Source organism: Oncorhynchus tshawytscha, linkage group LG05, assembly GCF_018296145.1.
Source record: "Oncorhynchus tshawytscha isolate Ot180627B linkage group LG05, Otsh_v2.0, whole genome shotgun sequence".
NCBI lineage: Eukaryota > Metazoa > Chordata > Actinopteri > Salmoniformes > Salmonidae > Oncorhynchus > Oncorhynchus tshawytscha.
Window position 1 is genome coordinate 52435912 of NC_056433.1, and position 16724 is coordinate 52452635.

Here is a 16724-nt window from a genome sequence, read left to right on the forward strand (position 1 = left end):
CATTTGCAGAAATGTCTAAAAACCTGTTATCGCTTTGTTCTTATGGGGTATTGTGTTTAGATTGATGAGGGAAATGCTTTATAGAAATCCATTTTTGAATAAGGCTGTAACTTAACAAAATTTGGAAAAATGGAAGGGGTACTTTCCAAATGCACTGTAAGCTGCAGATAACATGGGATTTCATGTCAGAAGGGAGTAGGGGCATCGTAATGATGTAATATTGTTGAATGGTTATTTCATCTAAATGATGAACTGCTGTTATAGGTCAACGCCCTAACTTCTTCCTTTCCTCTGCAGCTCTTTCCTTCCACCTTTGTAAACCCAAAGACAAGGATTAATATGATACTGTATAACAGATGACCATGAAAAATGAGGATCGGCAGTAAAGATCCTATTAGTCTGTAGTGAAATACCACAGCGTAGAATTAAACTGGATTTAACAGCCAAGGAATTTAAAGCAACGGAATGATTTGGTCTCCATTGTTGCTGTATTGTACCTCAATTACAACATTTGCCAGTAAGACCTGCCTTTAAATGTAATAACATTTCAAGGACTGGACTTTATTCCTGAGAATGTGTCTAGAGAGAGAGGGGCTTGATAAATTCACTGCACTCCGTAAGTGAATTTTGGATTCATGAGCCAGTGCTTTCAAACAATATCTTTGGAAATGTATTTGTCTGAATGATTTTGGCATTTTATAAGATCAAAACAGCGAGGACCCCAGAAATGTGTTTAGTTCTGGGCTGCAAACATATTAACGCTCCACAAAACATTGATACTCATATAGCTCCATGTTACCTGATAAGGTAGGAATCTAAACATGGAACAAACAAAGTGATCAACAGATGATTATCCTGCAGTTCAGAGTTCTACCTTTCTTAATGTGACACCTATTTTTTCATGTATTCCATTTGGGTATGTCGTCATCCAAAAAAGTTCTCGTTCTCAATGACTTACTGTATCTAGTTGAAATATGAATTCATTTGCATACGATTGCATTGTCACGGCATCCCCATAGTGTTTGAGTGTTTGAGTGTTATTGAAACCACTGCAGCTCTGTAATCCCAGTAATTGATCATGTATCAAGGCCACAGCCAGCCGGATGGAAGTGTATTTAACCACTGTGTCATCAGCTGGCATAAATGGATTAATAGGCTGCAATTACTAACAACAGAGGCAGGATCGGGCAGACACCCCCATTCATATTAATGGTACAACATGTCCCCAAAAGCAAGAGCGATTGCCGGTCACATTATGACGAGGGCCCTTCATTCTTTGTGTTTATAATCATTCTGGCCAGGCCCTAGAGTGCTAATGCCTTTTTTATGTGACACTCCAAATAAGTGCCCAGGAAACATAGTGGTGATGGTTTCAGGCGTTAAGCGTCCATCGTACAGTAGATGTACAGGCCTGTGGCAAATGAGAGAGGAGAGGCCCATTAAATCTCATAGAGAGCATGTTGACATGCCAACATAACCTCCTCCATCCTATAATTATCCTCCTCGCTCGAGGACAGTGAGGAAGAGAGAGTGGAGGAGAGGGAGAGTTAAGGGCGCCATCTTTCATATCCTTATCAGCCCGATCTCATCAGATTGGGATGGAGGGCAGCATCCTGCGAACTATCGGTACCAGGAGGACTGATTGCAAACAACACCTAGAGACAGAAGGACTAGGTCCGGCCCATTTCTCCCATTTCTCTCAATCAGACATCACTGATTGTGCTCCCAAACAGAACACCCTCTCTGTCTGCTGTGAAGGTCTCTTACTCTCTCTGTCTCTGTCTCTGTCTCTGTCTCTGTCTCTGTCTCTCTGTCTCTCACTCGGAGCCTGTCAACAAACTCACCTCTTTCCCCTCTCAACCCTCTATCCCTCTGTGCTACCCCTCTCTCTCTGTTTCTTTAATTCCCCCTTCATGTCCTCCCTATACCCCCACACACCTCCAGAGACAGCACTGGCAGAGGCCACGGTGCCACCCTCCCCAATCTCACCCCCCTCACCCCCTACATCACACCCATCTCCTCAGCCCCAATCATTCACATACTACAGTGCACACACCCTCCCATCCATCGTATTCCATCCTGGCACATCTTCCCTAATCTGGAGCAGAAGGTGGAAAGAGAGAAAGCTCAAAGAGACAACATCAGCGCACAGCATCACCTAACACACTTTTGTTTCTGCAAATCGGCCTCTGCAATAGTGAAATTCAATGCATGACGTCTCACATGTGTATCATCTGTGATGATACCAATTACATTGAATGCAACTTTACTCCCCTGGGTCGTATTCATTAGTGGACACCGTAGAATAACGTTTTGCAACGGGGAAAAAAGCAAGCTTTCTTATTGGACAAGATCAGGTAATCCCTTCCTGTTTCAGTCCATTTTCTTCCATTAGGTGCCTTGTGAATGTAACCGTGAATTCCCTGGATTTCTCTGCACCCTCACAGGTGTCAGCTTTCCGTTCCAACTTAGTCTTAATGACTAAATTGGTGCAATTAATTAGCTTGATTTGTGGTGTTAACCTCAGCCCCTTCCACATGAGGCCTCGTATTACTAAAGGGGAACCAGTCGATATATACAGAAATTCATCGACTAGCCCTCTTGATACAGTGCTTATAAAGACGTATTGATAAACAGACGGATTGACTGAGAAAAGAGTATTGGCTTTCTCCTCCAGCAGCGAGAGAAAGTGACTAAACAAGGAAGCCATGATATGAAGAAGAGTTAAAACTCTCAAACTCCCACTTAAACCTGGGCTAACACTCCTCAATCTCGTTTCGTCTAGTTTCCTCTCCATCTCTCCATACACCTGCCGCCTGCAGTTTTTTTTCTCGGTTTATCAGTGAGCTCGGATGAAGAAAAAACTTGACTAATGTCCCAACAGACCATCAAAGCCTCAGGCAGCCTGACTCAACTTCAGCGCCTCGTTGTGACTCTGTAGTGAGGTGCGGAGGGAGGGAGTGTGGTGCTGGAGCTGGAACCATGGAAGCATCCTGCTAGTATCCTGCTAGTACAGCTCTGATGGATGCAGTCCTGTCACCGGAGCCAACTGTTCCTGCACGGCGTGTGCCCAGCCTGCTTTTAATGGATGCCTCACACATGCCCAATTAATTCCTAATAATGTTTCCTTACCCCATCCCCTGCCACTGCTGTCCCACCAACTGCAGTGTAGGTGGCTGTCTGGTGGGAGGAAGAGAGGAGGGAGGGAGTGGAAGAGGGAACGTGCAACAAACTGGAAGAGAAAGGAGAGGTTTGCTAGCCCACGGAGCAGGTAATGTGGCCAGGAGAGCGGCTAAATGGAAAAAATGCTATAGTGCCTCAACATGGAGCTCCCACCAAGTGAGTCCAAAAATGATTCAGAAACAATTCATTTCAAAAAGACAATACAAAACTACAAAACTATATTGATAAAATATTTTTTATAAATATCTGCTCCAACACACAGTTCCCAAACACTATTACAACAAGCTAGGGTCCAAACGCTTCTGGAGTTCCACTCAATTAGCATTCTCAGTCAATACAATGGATGGAATAAACAAAAGGGAGAATAAAGCCACTTAAAATGTCCTTTAAAGGGAGTGGCCTAAAGGGGAAACAACGGAACGAAACACAGTAGGGGTCTCATGTTAGCTCTATGAGCTCATAACAGACCTGTTATTTATTTATAAATGGGGCTGTTGGACACGCCTTGTATAATTAATGAGGATAACGGAGCCTGCCTCCCCATACGGCCTCACCTTATCACTTATACAGAGTACACTCCGGATGACACCTTATTCTCTAGAGCACTACTTTTGACCAGGGCACATAATGCACTATAGGGTGCCATTTCTGATGTACATACAGTATCATTATGGACTAATCAAAGGATGGAGCCCTTATGTGGATAGTAGTGTTCACCGGATGAGACATAAAGGAGTCATTGTTCCCCAGCCCACTTGCTATGCCAATCTAGGTGGTGGAGAAGTCATTTAGCTAACTCATCAAACAATGTTTACTGTTTAATTCAAAAACGCATTCTGGCAGAGTGGGAGAGTTGGTGTGACGCTTGTGAAGTTAGCAAACAGGAAGCAGGCTTGATTGAAATGGATGGGGGGATGAAGGGAGGGAAATATTGAGGGATGGATGGATGGAGGATTGGCATTGCAAGGAGAAGGACAGAAGAATGCCAATCTTCTTCTGAAGAAGAAACTGTCTCTGAATAAACGCCAACCCTTCAGAAGTTTTGAAGCCTCAAAAACATGACGAAGTGGACCATTCATCTCCTCCTTGGGCAGGAATCCATTGGGCAGGAATCCATTGGGCAGGATGGACAGAGACATCTGGAATACATGCTGCCACACTAATTTGCACAATCGTTTAACGCTGTTAGGTCTCAGACGGAGAAACATTGACAAGTAGTTTTCATCATGTGTGCTTGGTGCAAAGGAGTTCGTTGAGGCACAAGAGTTCAGTCGTTCTCCCCCTCCCATCACAACCCCATGTTGGAGCAGACGAGCAGAGCGGTGAATAAGAGACAGCCAAGCGGTCCCAGAGCCCGGGCCTACTGCCCTCTCAGTATTACTGCGCTGCCACAGGAAAGCAAACACATCATTTATCTACCCGCCAATGTAAAGACCAGATCCCATAGGAACTGGAGCTGGCAGTCCAATGCATCCATATGACAGAGTGACCAGGCCAGCTGCATTTACACTTCCTACTGGATACGAGCTAGCCTGGTCTCAGATCTGTTTGTGCTGTCTTGCCAACCCCTATCGTCATTGGCGTGACAATGACAGTAGGAGTTGGCAAAACAGCACAAACAATTCTGGAAACAGGCCAGGTATATACAGCATAATTAATTAAGACCGCTTCTGCCATCGCGCGCTGGTCGATCATAAAGCGAGAGAGGCCAATTAAAGACTGTGTGATATATAACACATGACAATGCTTTGATTGCAGCCGGGCAATGTGACGAGCATCAATTTTACAAAATATCTTGCTTTCCTGATTAGGAATACTGGATAGTGTAATCAAACCCTGTGATTGCGACGGATCGCGCACCGACACTAAACGGCACTTTGAATGCTGTTTTGACCTGGAAGTCTGGTATTAAAACTGAAGGGAGAGAGGGAGGAGAGGAGAGGGGCTGGGTTGGTGTTTTTGTTGCTGTGAAGATGTTAATTAAGGGGTCTTTGAGACACAGTGACGGTAGGAAGCTCATGTTCCATCATTTGGATTGGACTGATGAGAGAGCCATGATGGGGTACTGAGACTAGTGCTGGAGTCTAGAGAAAACAAGCACAATCTGCATCCTGCAACTGCCCACTCTAGTGTCTTAAAGCCACTGCAGAGCTGCAGAGGGACCTGCACACTCAGCTCCATAACGTCACGTCCCCAACCACTGTGGTCAGAAGCAATGTTGTCTTAATAAATCACAGGGGACCCTTTATGACCACAGCGCAGGTGTATTTCTTCATCCCCTCTGGGGAAAAGGCTGCATGCAAAGCGGCTGAATACTAATTGAGCAACGGCAGATCATACAGTATCTATCTCTGTGTTTACACCAGACATGCTCAAGAGATCTGCTCGTCTTCTCCATTCCACCACTTTTTCATTCAAGACCATGGAGGCGAGTGGCGAAACACCATTCCACAATGGTGGATTCACAGTTATAGCCCATACCCTGACCCCTTCAGAAGCCCAGAGAAGCCAGCCAGCTAATGGGTCTCCTCCATGCTGTCCTCTGGTCCTCGCTGGAGAGGCGTGTCGGGGAGAGGAGCGCTGCCTGCGTCTGATCAGCCTCTGTCAAAACAATGAAGGTCACGCAAGCTGACGCCCAATTAGGGCTCCGCCAGTCGCCTGCTGCTCATGGAACAGTGGTTAAGCCTGTGGACAGAGGAGGGAGGAAAGGCTGGGGGAGGGAGAGCGGTAGTGGTGATGGGGCTTGGACACATTAAAGGAAAAGGGACAAAAGAAAAAAAAACAAGGAGCCATTTTGACGCCATTAAGCCTTCAACACTTGATGCAGCAGACTGAGGATTCAATACCAGACCCTTTCTCTCTCGTCTGATATTTTCATTACAGGATTGGACAGTTCTCTAGCTGGTCGGATCAATTTGAGCTGCCTTAATGCTCCTACTGGTTTGGTTCTGTAGCCCTAGTGGTTCTTGTGACAGCAGCCAGGCACTAACAGCCCAGCTAATAGTGGTGTAGAGAAAAGAGGCATCCATCACTGGGAAAGCTCTCAAATCTATTTGAACAGAGAGTGGGCCGTCGGGGCAGCCCCCACGCTTCGCGACAGTGTGTGTGCGTGCATGTGAACAGCTGCCAGATTAATCAGAAGGCCCCTGGACAGCCCCTGCTGACCAGAGGTGATTCCAGCGGACATACAGAAAGACATTAAAGCCTGTTAATTACAGCTGAGGAGACAAAGGCCATGATGCCAGACAGACGGCCTGCCAGGGGAGATACGTGCTCACTGGGACACACACACGGGCAGAGGGTAGGGGGGCGCAGGGATACCCCTCTGGGAGGAATGCCTGGGGGTCGGGACAGTGGGGGCATGGAGGGATTGGCATGGGGCAACATTTATTCTGATGCTGACATACACACTTTTGTGAAATACAGACACATAAGTATGCACACACTCACACAGACACCCGAACACACACACACGCACACACACGCACACACAAACTTTGTTATCTAGTCTCTGCTAGATAACAGATTACCCTTTCAAGAATAACATTATCCTTGCAAATCACTGCAAACAGAAACATGCCGCGTCTCGGGACTGAAGTATTTAGTGCCTCTCTCTTACTTTCTGCATTGCTCCTCCTCTATTTATTCTGTAGGATGACAGTTAATTACAGAAGGGAATTGGTTACAAGCCCACCAGTTAAGTGTATGTGTGGCAAACAAAATGGAAAAGCAATTCAAATCACTTAGGAGAAGTTGCCTGCAGAGATTCTGTGTAACACGGCTAAATGCTAATTGTTTAACAACCCGGAGCCTAAAATGTTGCAAATGCATCACTGAGACAATACAAAGAAACTGTGTTTTTCTTGTAAGTTTTTCTCGGTGTGTGTGTGTGTTTTCCTACATTATCAGGGCCAGAATGTCCTGATGTGTCTGTGTGTGTGTGTGTGTGTGTGTGTGTGTGTGTCTGTGTGTGCGTGTGTGTGTGTGTGTGTGCGTGTGTCTGTGTGTGCGTGCGTGTGTGTGTGTGTGTGTGTGTGTCTGTGTGTGTGTGTGTGTGTGCGTGTGTCTGTGTGTGCGTGCGTGTGTGTGTGTGTGTCTGTGTGTGTGTGTGCGTGTGTGTGTGTGTGTGTGCGTGTGTGTGTGTGCGTGTGTGTGTGTGTGTATGTCTGTGTGTGTGTGTGTGCGCGTGTGTGTCTGTGTGTGTGTGTGTGCGTGTATGTCTGTGCTTGTGTGTGTGTGTGTGTGTGTGTGCGTGTGTGCGTGTGTGTGTGTATGTCTGTGCGTGTGTGTGTGTGTGTGTGTGCGTGTGTGTGTGCGTGTGCGTGTGTGTGTCTGGGTGTGCATGCGTGCGTGTGTGTGTGTGCGTGTTTTATAGACACAAACTCTGATAACTTAAATGAAACACATTTAGTCTCTTTAGTCTATAAAAAGTCAACATCAATGTTCTTCTGGGTTACTGACTTGCTGATGTTTCTTTCTTGAAATAGCAACGCAGCAAACAAATGGCTTTTGATATGTGCCTGTTTGTACTTTGTTGCCAAGACACAGCAGTTGCAATGTGAAAGGAAATTACATTTTCAAAGTGCAATTTTCCCATCACTAACATGACAACCATTGGAAAATGTATGTACTGTACCTACCGATACATTAAGTCTTACCCTCCATTTAGGAAACAAGCTTCGCTCTCAAACATAACCCTGACTGGAGAAAACTCTCTCTCTTTCTCTATCTTTATTCCCCTCCATCTTTTTTCTGCACTCACTTTCATCAATAAGTAAATTAAACAGAGAATCTCACAAATCTAAAGTAGAACAATGGGGCCCACTCCTTCCATGCAAAACCACTCCAGTGGGGCATTGACATTCTCATTAATGACTGCAGAGCGACTGTAAAGTGTATTGGTGGGACATTAGACTTGCTATAAAATCATTGAATTGAGAGACTTCAGCATTGAATCAAATGGCTGGAGTTTTCGTTTGAGTTGCCCCCCTCCAGGTTATAGAGTGGATGAAGTACCCCAGTAGGACTGGAGGCCCCTCCTGGCCACACCAGAGGACAGCCATTAACCACCTGGAACAGTATGTGTGTGTGTGTGTGTGTGTGTGTGTGTGTGTGTGTGTGTGTGTGTGTGTGTGTGTGTGTGTGTGTGTGTGTGTGTGTGCGCGTGGGTGTGGGTGTGGAGATGCAACAGAGGAGGTGGGCTTTAACCTTGGCCTGCCTAAGCTGCTGTAGCTCATTCTGTTCAGCTCAGCAGATTCCAGTGTCCCCTCACTACAGGAGATACTTTGTTGATATCAGACAGGTAACTTCCCTGCAAATCAGGGGTTGGAATCGGTTCAGGGAACAGAACAGAAAAGAATGACATTTTTCCAGGAACAGAATCAGAACCACAAACAAAAGTGATCAATACTGTTTAAAAGCATGGGAACCGGTTAATAAAGTTATTTTACGTTCCGGGATTTTTTTCCAGTCCCACGAAAAATGCAACAAAGCGCCTATGCAAAGCCCTCACTCTACAAATAGAAATCAAACTGGATGAACATCAGAAATAGAGGAAGGACTAAAGACAAACAAAAAAGAACTACTGTAAAATAGACTGTGTCTGTAAAATGTTATAAGATGTATAAATTGAAGGTAAAAGCCGAAATTTCTGTTAGTTTACTCCAATTGGGAGATCGGTGGTAGGGTTTGCAGGTTAATAATAATAATAAAGGTATATTCTTTTTAAAAATGTATGTATGTCTATATAGGTATGTGTATGTATATATGCGTATATGTATGCATGCGTGTATGGATATATATATGTACCAAAGGAATATATGGGGGATTGGAAATGATGCAGACAATTACATTGATGGAAGCAACATTCTTTCCGCAATATTAAGCTGATCCACCCCTTAAAATGAGTTAATTAATTAATTTTTAAAAATTAAAAGACATTCAAAGTTCCTTCATAGAAGCCGCTCCTCCGTAGGTATAATTCTGTCGGCCTAATTCAGTTAACTTTTTAATTAACTAGGGAAGTCAGTTAAGAACAAATTCTTATTTACAATATCAGCCTGGGAACAGTGGGCTAACTGCCTTGTTTAGGGGCAGAACAACAGATTTTTACCTTCAACTCTGGGATTATGATCTAGCAACCTTTCGGTAACTGGCCCAACGCTCTAACCACTAGGCTGCTAAACCTGCCTCCCCTAAATAATGATAATGCATGTCACAACATGATGCTCAGAGCTTCAAGCCAAGCCTCCTCCTCCACTCTCTTTCCCAACCTGCAAAATTTCAGTCGTATCTCACACCCTACACTCTTCTGTCCAATGCATGTAAATAGCTTGCCCGTTCCATAGCAAGCTGCATTATCCGCATTGATTGGTGTAGTAATTTAATGTCGACCTAAACGTACAAAAAAATGATTTCAGAGGTTAAAAAAGGAACACAAAGGGAAGATATAAACGGTTAAGTTTTTAGGATTCGAACCGGTTCAGAACTGGATTTTTCTGGTCAGAACAATGGAGCTGAACAAAAAAATATATAGTTCGGTTCAGAATGAAACGATTGGAAAATCCGTTCGGTTTTGACCCTTGCTGCAAATCCACCAATTACTGAAAAACACTAAATCCACCTGAATAAAGGTCAGAAAACTGCCACAGGGCACTATAACCGGGTAGCACAATATAGAGAATCAGCCTGATCTCAGTGTGTATCTTGGAAATGAGGAAATAATAATGGCGCATATTGTATTAGAACCAAAAATCTAGATACTGTACCTGAGGTTCTGAGCTTTTGCCTTCAGGAAGGCACACAGAGAAATATTTGTATTTTTGTCTGGGAAATATGAAAACTGAATTAAATGTTCTATGCAGAACCAAACACCCGTACTGCTTTTTTGAAGCCAGCACATTTAAGAGAAATGATTCACTAAGGCAAACCGCATAAAGCTTTCAGTATCTTTTTAACATGTTAATGAGCATCTCTGAATTACACAAGGGGGAGAAATCTCATTGTCGCCTGCAAACTAATAACTAATATCAATAGCAGCACAAGCCGATAGTGAACAGGCATATTGCATTCACAAAGCCGCCAAATAGAAATTCACAGGCGCCACAAACCGGGGTCCGAGAGGGATTTGAATGAAATTAATTACATTACTTTCCATTCTTCCTGAAATCCGACGCGATTCATCTTGGTCTCCCCCCAGACTCAGACAAGGCAGATATATGATAAGAGTTGGGCTTCTTATAGCTATCCGACAGGCTTCATAAATACCTGCAGTCAGGAGCCTCAGGAATCATTTTCTGTAATGGGGGCTTGAAGAGCTTATGTTTCTCCTTCTGTGTCTCACTGTTTTATTTCTCTGTTTTTCTTCTCTAAGTCTTCAAAAATATGTTTCAGACCTCCAGGTTTTCCCCATACATCAAAACATAACCCGACTCAACCCACTCACAAAACATACAGCTCCTCTGGGAACTAGTTGTTCTGAAGAAATTAAAGAATGCCTCACTCATCTGTAACCTTGACAAGTGTTCTCTTTTTAAAGGCTTATCAAGGTCTGTCAGATGGCAGGACATACCAGGGATGGGAGCCCAGCAGTCTGTCGCGGTGCCACAAACGCGTCATGTCCTTCAGTAACGAAGAAGCAGATGAGAGGGGGATGGAGAGGAAGAGAGAGTCTGGAGTGGTTTCATTCTGTGTTCCAACCTTATAGCATCTCTCTCTCTCTCTCTCTCTCTCTCTCTCTCTCTCTCTCTATTGCTTTGTAGCTACTCTTGTCTAATTTAGCAGTAACAGATTCTGCTGTGCTTGAGGAAGCATCGGTGACAATGACAGCATTGGTCCTGGAGCTATCCAGTGCCGAAAGAACTGCAGCCTCCTACACTACAGAGCCCCTGGGGAGGATAGTCTCTCTGTGTGAGGATTAAATGTTCCAGATAAGAACCCACTGGCAAATTGGTGAAATAAACAGCAAGTATTCTTCCCTTATTGGATTCAGAGTCTGAATCACTGTTCAATTCCAACCTGGACAACACAGAGACCATTTCATTCAGAACCTGAGCCATAATGCTAACAAAGGATGTATCCAAACATAATGATCAACAAAGAAGAAGGGGGGAAAGGATATTCAACCCCCAAGTAGTCCCTTTGTGCCCTCCATTAAAGATTTGACAAAAACTGTTACCAGATGTCATTGATTATTTATGGTGTTTAATAGGCAAAATTCCCACATTGAATTATGCATTTGTGGTCTGTTCCTCCGATGAATATTCAAAAGCTGTTTCTGCTGAGAGCTGCTGCTCGCCTTTGTCTGCATGCGGTTAGCCAATGGCACATCTGTGACTGCAGCCCGGCACTGTGGTTAGCCAATGTGGCTTACACCAAAGATTTGCTAATGCCAGATGAGAGCCTACATCCTACTACAGCTCAGTATTGCTCTGCTCTGCCAGGCCAGAGGCTTCAGAACAGCCTGAGATTCTCCTGAGCTGTCAATCAAAGCAGAAACACCAGGTTCATTAAGGTGATAAAATGTCCCTGGGATTCTGGCAATAAGAGGGAGAGACTGGCAAAAAGCCAAAGCAGACCTCAGTCAGTGGGATTCATACACATGTACACGCATGCATGAGCGTGCAGACACACACTTACAATCACACGTGCATACACGCACACTAACTAACACACATGCACATATGCACACAACACACTCACAGACACACTCGCTCTCTCACACAGATACACAATAACTCACACATATGCATGCACTCACACAGAATGCTGTGAGCGTTCGCACTGTTTAATTTGATCAGGGCTGTCTAAATCTTTAAATTAGACTCACTCTGTGTCTGAAGGCACATAATCTCCCCCCCATTTTCATTTTGCACTGCATGTATGAAAGGGGTATTGCTTTCAGCAGGAATACTGTCTGCCACAGTTGGCCATCTGAACCATCTGCAGACATCTGGATACCCTGCAGTTTCTCAAGATCTGTTGAAAAACTTCAGGAGGGATTTTGTTAATTCAACAGACAGTGGCTGCTTAATTAAGTGAATATTAATTTACTACATGAGTGAAACCTCTGAAAATCCATGCTTTCTTTCATTGGCTTGGATGCTACTCAAGTGCAAAATTGAATTATCGCCGTTCACGTCGCTCCCTACAAGTGTCGGTGCTAAGCTGTGTGCAGCCGAGCAGGGAGGCACATTATTGAAAGACATTGCGAGTCAACCCATGCAAAAGCAGAGAATACTCTGAATTCTCCCCAATCGGTTTTTCAGGCACTTGTGATGACAACATTTCCGAGCTGTTTTTGGCCCTTGTCAGTGTCATTGGAAAACAGCCATTGGGGAGCAGTGTACAACTAACTATCTGATGGGATATTCTGCCTCGATTGTGCCTTGTGTAAAGAAGAAAAATGGAACAGCAACCAAATTGGCACAGAAGATCTCTATTGAGATTAGTTTAGTGGTGTCAGCCAGCTCCTCTTTGAACCTGAAGAACGCCAGAAAGACTGAGAGAGAAGGGAGGGGTGACAGAAAGGGGGGAGAGACAGAGACAGAGGGAGAGAGCATTGGAGAGAAAGACTGAGAGAAGGGTGGAGGGAGAGGGAAAGAGAGGCTAATAGAGAAAGAGAGGGGGGGGAGCTCTCCCACTAACAGGATTAGCACTCATCACCTTTGTTTAGGGAGCGTTCCGTTTCCACAGGTGCCAGCTAGGGAACACTGATGGTCCCCAACACGGGTCAGTGACAGGAGGGACAGCTTTTCCAGATACACATATGACTGCTCAACCATGTGAAGGGGAAAAAGCTCAAACAATGAGCATGTAGCTGTTGAGGCGTTTAAAAAAAATCTCCCCTGTGTCATTATGCATCAGCCGTGTGAGCCAAGCCTGCCTTTATAGTTTTCCCATCCATCAGCCCGCCTGTCTCAGAGTATTGGCAATGCCACACACAAACACACACACATGGATGGGCAAAACAGTTTCTACCCAGGTGGAATCGGCATGCACACACACATGCATGCACAGAAAGAAGACACACATGCATGCACAGAAAGAAGACACATGCATGCACAGAAAGAAGACACATGCATGCACAGAAAGAAGACACACATGCATGCACAGAAAGAAGACACACATGCATGCACAGAAAGAAGACACACATGCATGCACAGAAAGAAGACACACATGCATGCACAGAAAGAAGACACACATGCATGCACAGAAAGAAGACACACATGCATGCACAGAAAGAAGACACACATGCATGCACAGAAAGAAGACACACATGCATGCACAGAAAGAAGACACACATGCATGCACAGAAAGAAGACACACATGCATGCACAGAAAGAAGACACACATGCATGCACAGAAAGAAGACACATGCATGCACAGAAAGACAGCATGCACACATGCATGACACACATGCATGAAGACACACATGCATGCACAGAAAGAAGACACACATGCATGCACAGAAAGAAGACACACATGCATGCACAGAAAGAAGACACATGCATGCACAGAAAGAAGACACACATGCATGCACAGAAAGAAGACACACATGCATGCACAGAAAGAAGACACACATGCATGCACAGAAAGAAGACACACATGCATGCACAGAAAGAAGACACACATGCATGCACAGAAAGAAGACACACATGCATGCACAGAAAGAAGACACACATGCATGCACAGAAAGAAGTGGAGCGGAGATAAAAAAGAGAAAGATGATCATTTCACGAAGTGCTGGTTGGAATCCGTGCTATATTTCGCTGGGGCTCATCTGAAAATGAAAATACACATACACATGTACAGTACGCGGTTCAGCAGCATCATCTATCATTGTCCGATCCAAAGGCATATATATTGCAGACTGACGCAACATACTCCACCAGCATTTGACCGTGCACTTTCATTAGCGTGAGCGGGAGTTGTTCGTTTTTCAGACAGCACATAAAAACATATGCCATGTATATAAAAAGTATAAAAACGCATGTCATGTTTGACAGAGTGCCATCAAAGATAACGTCTCGAGTTCCCTCTCTCGGTTAGCTAGCTGTCGTTCCTTTCGGATTTACTGAAAGGGCTCGCTGCTTGTTGAATTCACAGCATATGCAATACATCCTCCCTCCGTCAGAAGACTATAATCTCTACTCTTCCTGAGAAACGAAGCAAGGCTGCTCAGATGCTCATGATGTTGGTTTCGCCAAGGCCGATATCCTTCTAATGGTTTCATCAACAAAAAAAAAGTGGCTTTAAAACAGAGCCGATAGGCTATTGAAACATTCCCCCACATTAAACACATGAACACATTTTCTGTCCCACCCCTGCCGGATGGATGGTTGCTACTTTGCAGACCACAATATCACGCAAAGCAGTGAAACATTATTGAATCACACACGATAACAGTTAGATCAGATCCTAAGAGGACACACAAGTATCATTCTTCAGATGTCATTCAGATGTCAAGCATGCACTTTTCCTCTTAGCTAACAGTAGCTAATTGTAGTATCAGCAAGGATTCTACATGTTATAGCAAGGTTTAAAAAACGGGTTAAAGCACGTAAAAACATAGCAAAAACTTTTCAGAATAAAATTACAACTGAAATTCATACAAAATGTGTTATTAAAGACTCGACCAGAATAAAGGCATCAAATAAAAGGTTTGGAAACAAGAGCGTAATAAACTATACAGTGATACAGTATGTCAATGCTCACATGGAAAACGAATTACTGAAGCCTCTTCAACGCATGCATAGACTATTTGTATTTATTTAAGTGGTAGTTCGCTTTGTCTGCGTGAAGATAGAGTATAGCCCACTCCTTATTAATAACGAATACCCAAGATACCGATTTCTCAGGCTTCATATTAAGCTACGTCAAAAAGACTAATCGTAATGTAATATACTGGAATAGGCTAATACACATTGTTCTCACCTTTTAGGAGGAGGTGACCGTGAGCCGCTCTGATGTCTCTGTCAAGTCCTCAGGAATGTAGAGCGATGCCGCCTCAGAGTAACGTTGGTCTGATTCCGTGCAGGTGTTCTGTTAGTCACGAGCCACAGTCAGCAGTGCGAGCCATCGAGCGCACCAAAACCGTATAAAGAGTTGGAAAAAAGAACGAATCGCGTTTTGGAGAGGTCCAAAACACAATAACGGGGTATCTGGTGTCCGTCCTATTGCGCAAAGAGAAGAGAGACAGACGAAACGTGATGAGGAGAGCTACAACGATTCTCACCTCCCTGGCAGCCAAGTGCTACTGAACAAAAGAGCGCAGATACTCTCTGCAGAGTCCCGCTATTCAAATCAGCGAAGGGAGAAAGGGGAGGTGGGGGGGATGGTTGATGTGGTGGCCCAGTGGGCGTTGAGGGTGTGTGCGGAGTGTGGGGGAGAGGGGCGTCCTATGGGGTAGAGACATAATTTGGCACATCTGCACTGTTACTGTATAATCCCGTTTGTCTGTTTTGAACGCCACGATTTATAGCCTGGGGGATAATGTTACCTTGTATTGTAAATTCACACTGACCTCGCAGAGTAAGAAAGTTAGAGGTATTACTCATTAATGCTGAAACCTTAGATTAATAACAATTAGGCCAACTCTTGTTTTTGAAGTAGCTTCAACATTAATTATAGTCTTAGAAACACGTTTGAGGTCACAGGCAGGCTTGTCGCTGCGCCAAACAACACTTCATTAGCACCCATCTACCACTAAAACTAGTCAACAACTAAGACAGGTCTCAAAATGCAGAGTTAAAACAATAGAACATGTATTGTATAGACAGATGTGTCACCAGCCAAAACATTAAACTAATTGCAATTAACGCAAACGTCATGACTTATTACACTCTTATAAATGAGCTCATATTACAGTGTAGCCTTGTTGAAGTCTCCAGAAATCCTTAGGACCTGTTTCCAGTAGACAGACAGCACCAGATAGCCTCTCAACACACCGCTTTACCACACCGAGAATAATGATCCCCTCCGAGATGCCACGGTGCTGCGCAGGGAAGATTAACTCGCCCTACTAATTCACAACCCACCATACACTTTCAGTATTGCTTGTTAATTTAAATAAGAAAAAAAATCTGCAGAGTGCCTTTTGAAAATGTCGATTTAAAATTGATTCGAGCACGAGGCTTATTCGCGGTTTGTTCTTGGCGTGTAGAAATTGGGATTTCAGAAAATCTCTTTGTGATAAATTGGATAGTGAACCTATTCTAAACAATAATGCTGGTGTTGAGAGTTTCAGGCCTACTTTCCAACCTGGCAAATTGTAGGACTTGACACTGCGCTACACCGACATAAGGTAGATATTTTCCGTACTTATAATGCCGTAGCTGTCCATGGTGCTGAACAGTTAGTTTACCAAGCTTCATGGGTTTGTTGTTCAGAGCACCAAGAGCATTGCTTGACCTGTGGACTACAGGTTTTCCAACGCTCACAGCTATAACAGCTGCTACATGGACTGCTGTACTCAAACAACACTCATCATATGATTGATTCAAACCCTAGTGCATGTGTTGGAGCTTATTTGAATTTCTGTT

The 16724-nt window shown here is 44.2% G+C and overlaps 1 protein-coding gene across 1 annotated transcript in view; it reads right to left on the minus strand.

Annotated features, from left to right (window-relative positions):
• LOC112251551 (neurocan core protein) overlaps positions 1-15493 on the minus strand; it is a 196880-nt gene extending 181387 nt beyond the window's left edge. Inside the window, exon 1 of the mRNA XM_042322067.1 lies at positions 15118-15493. The gene's annotated coding sequence lies outside the window, so the exon portion shown is untranslated. The remainder of the gene's footprint in view (positions 1-15117) is intronic.
• Positions 15494-16724: the final 1231 nt, after the last annotated feature.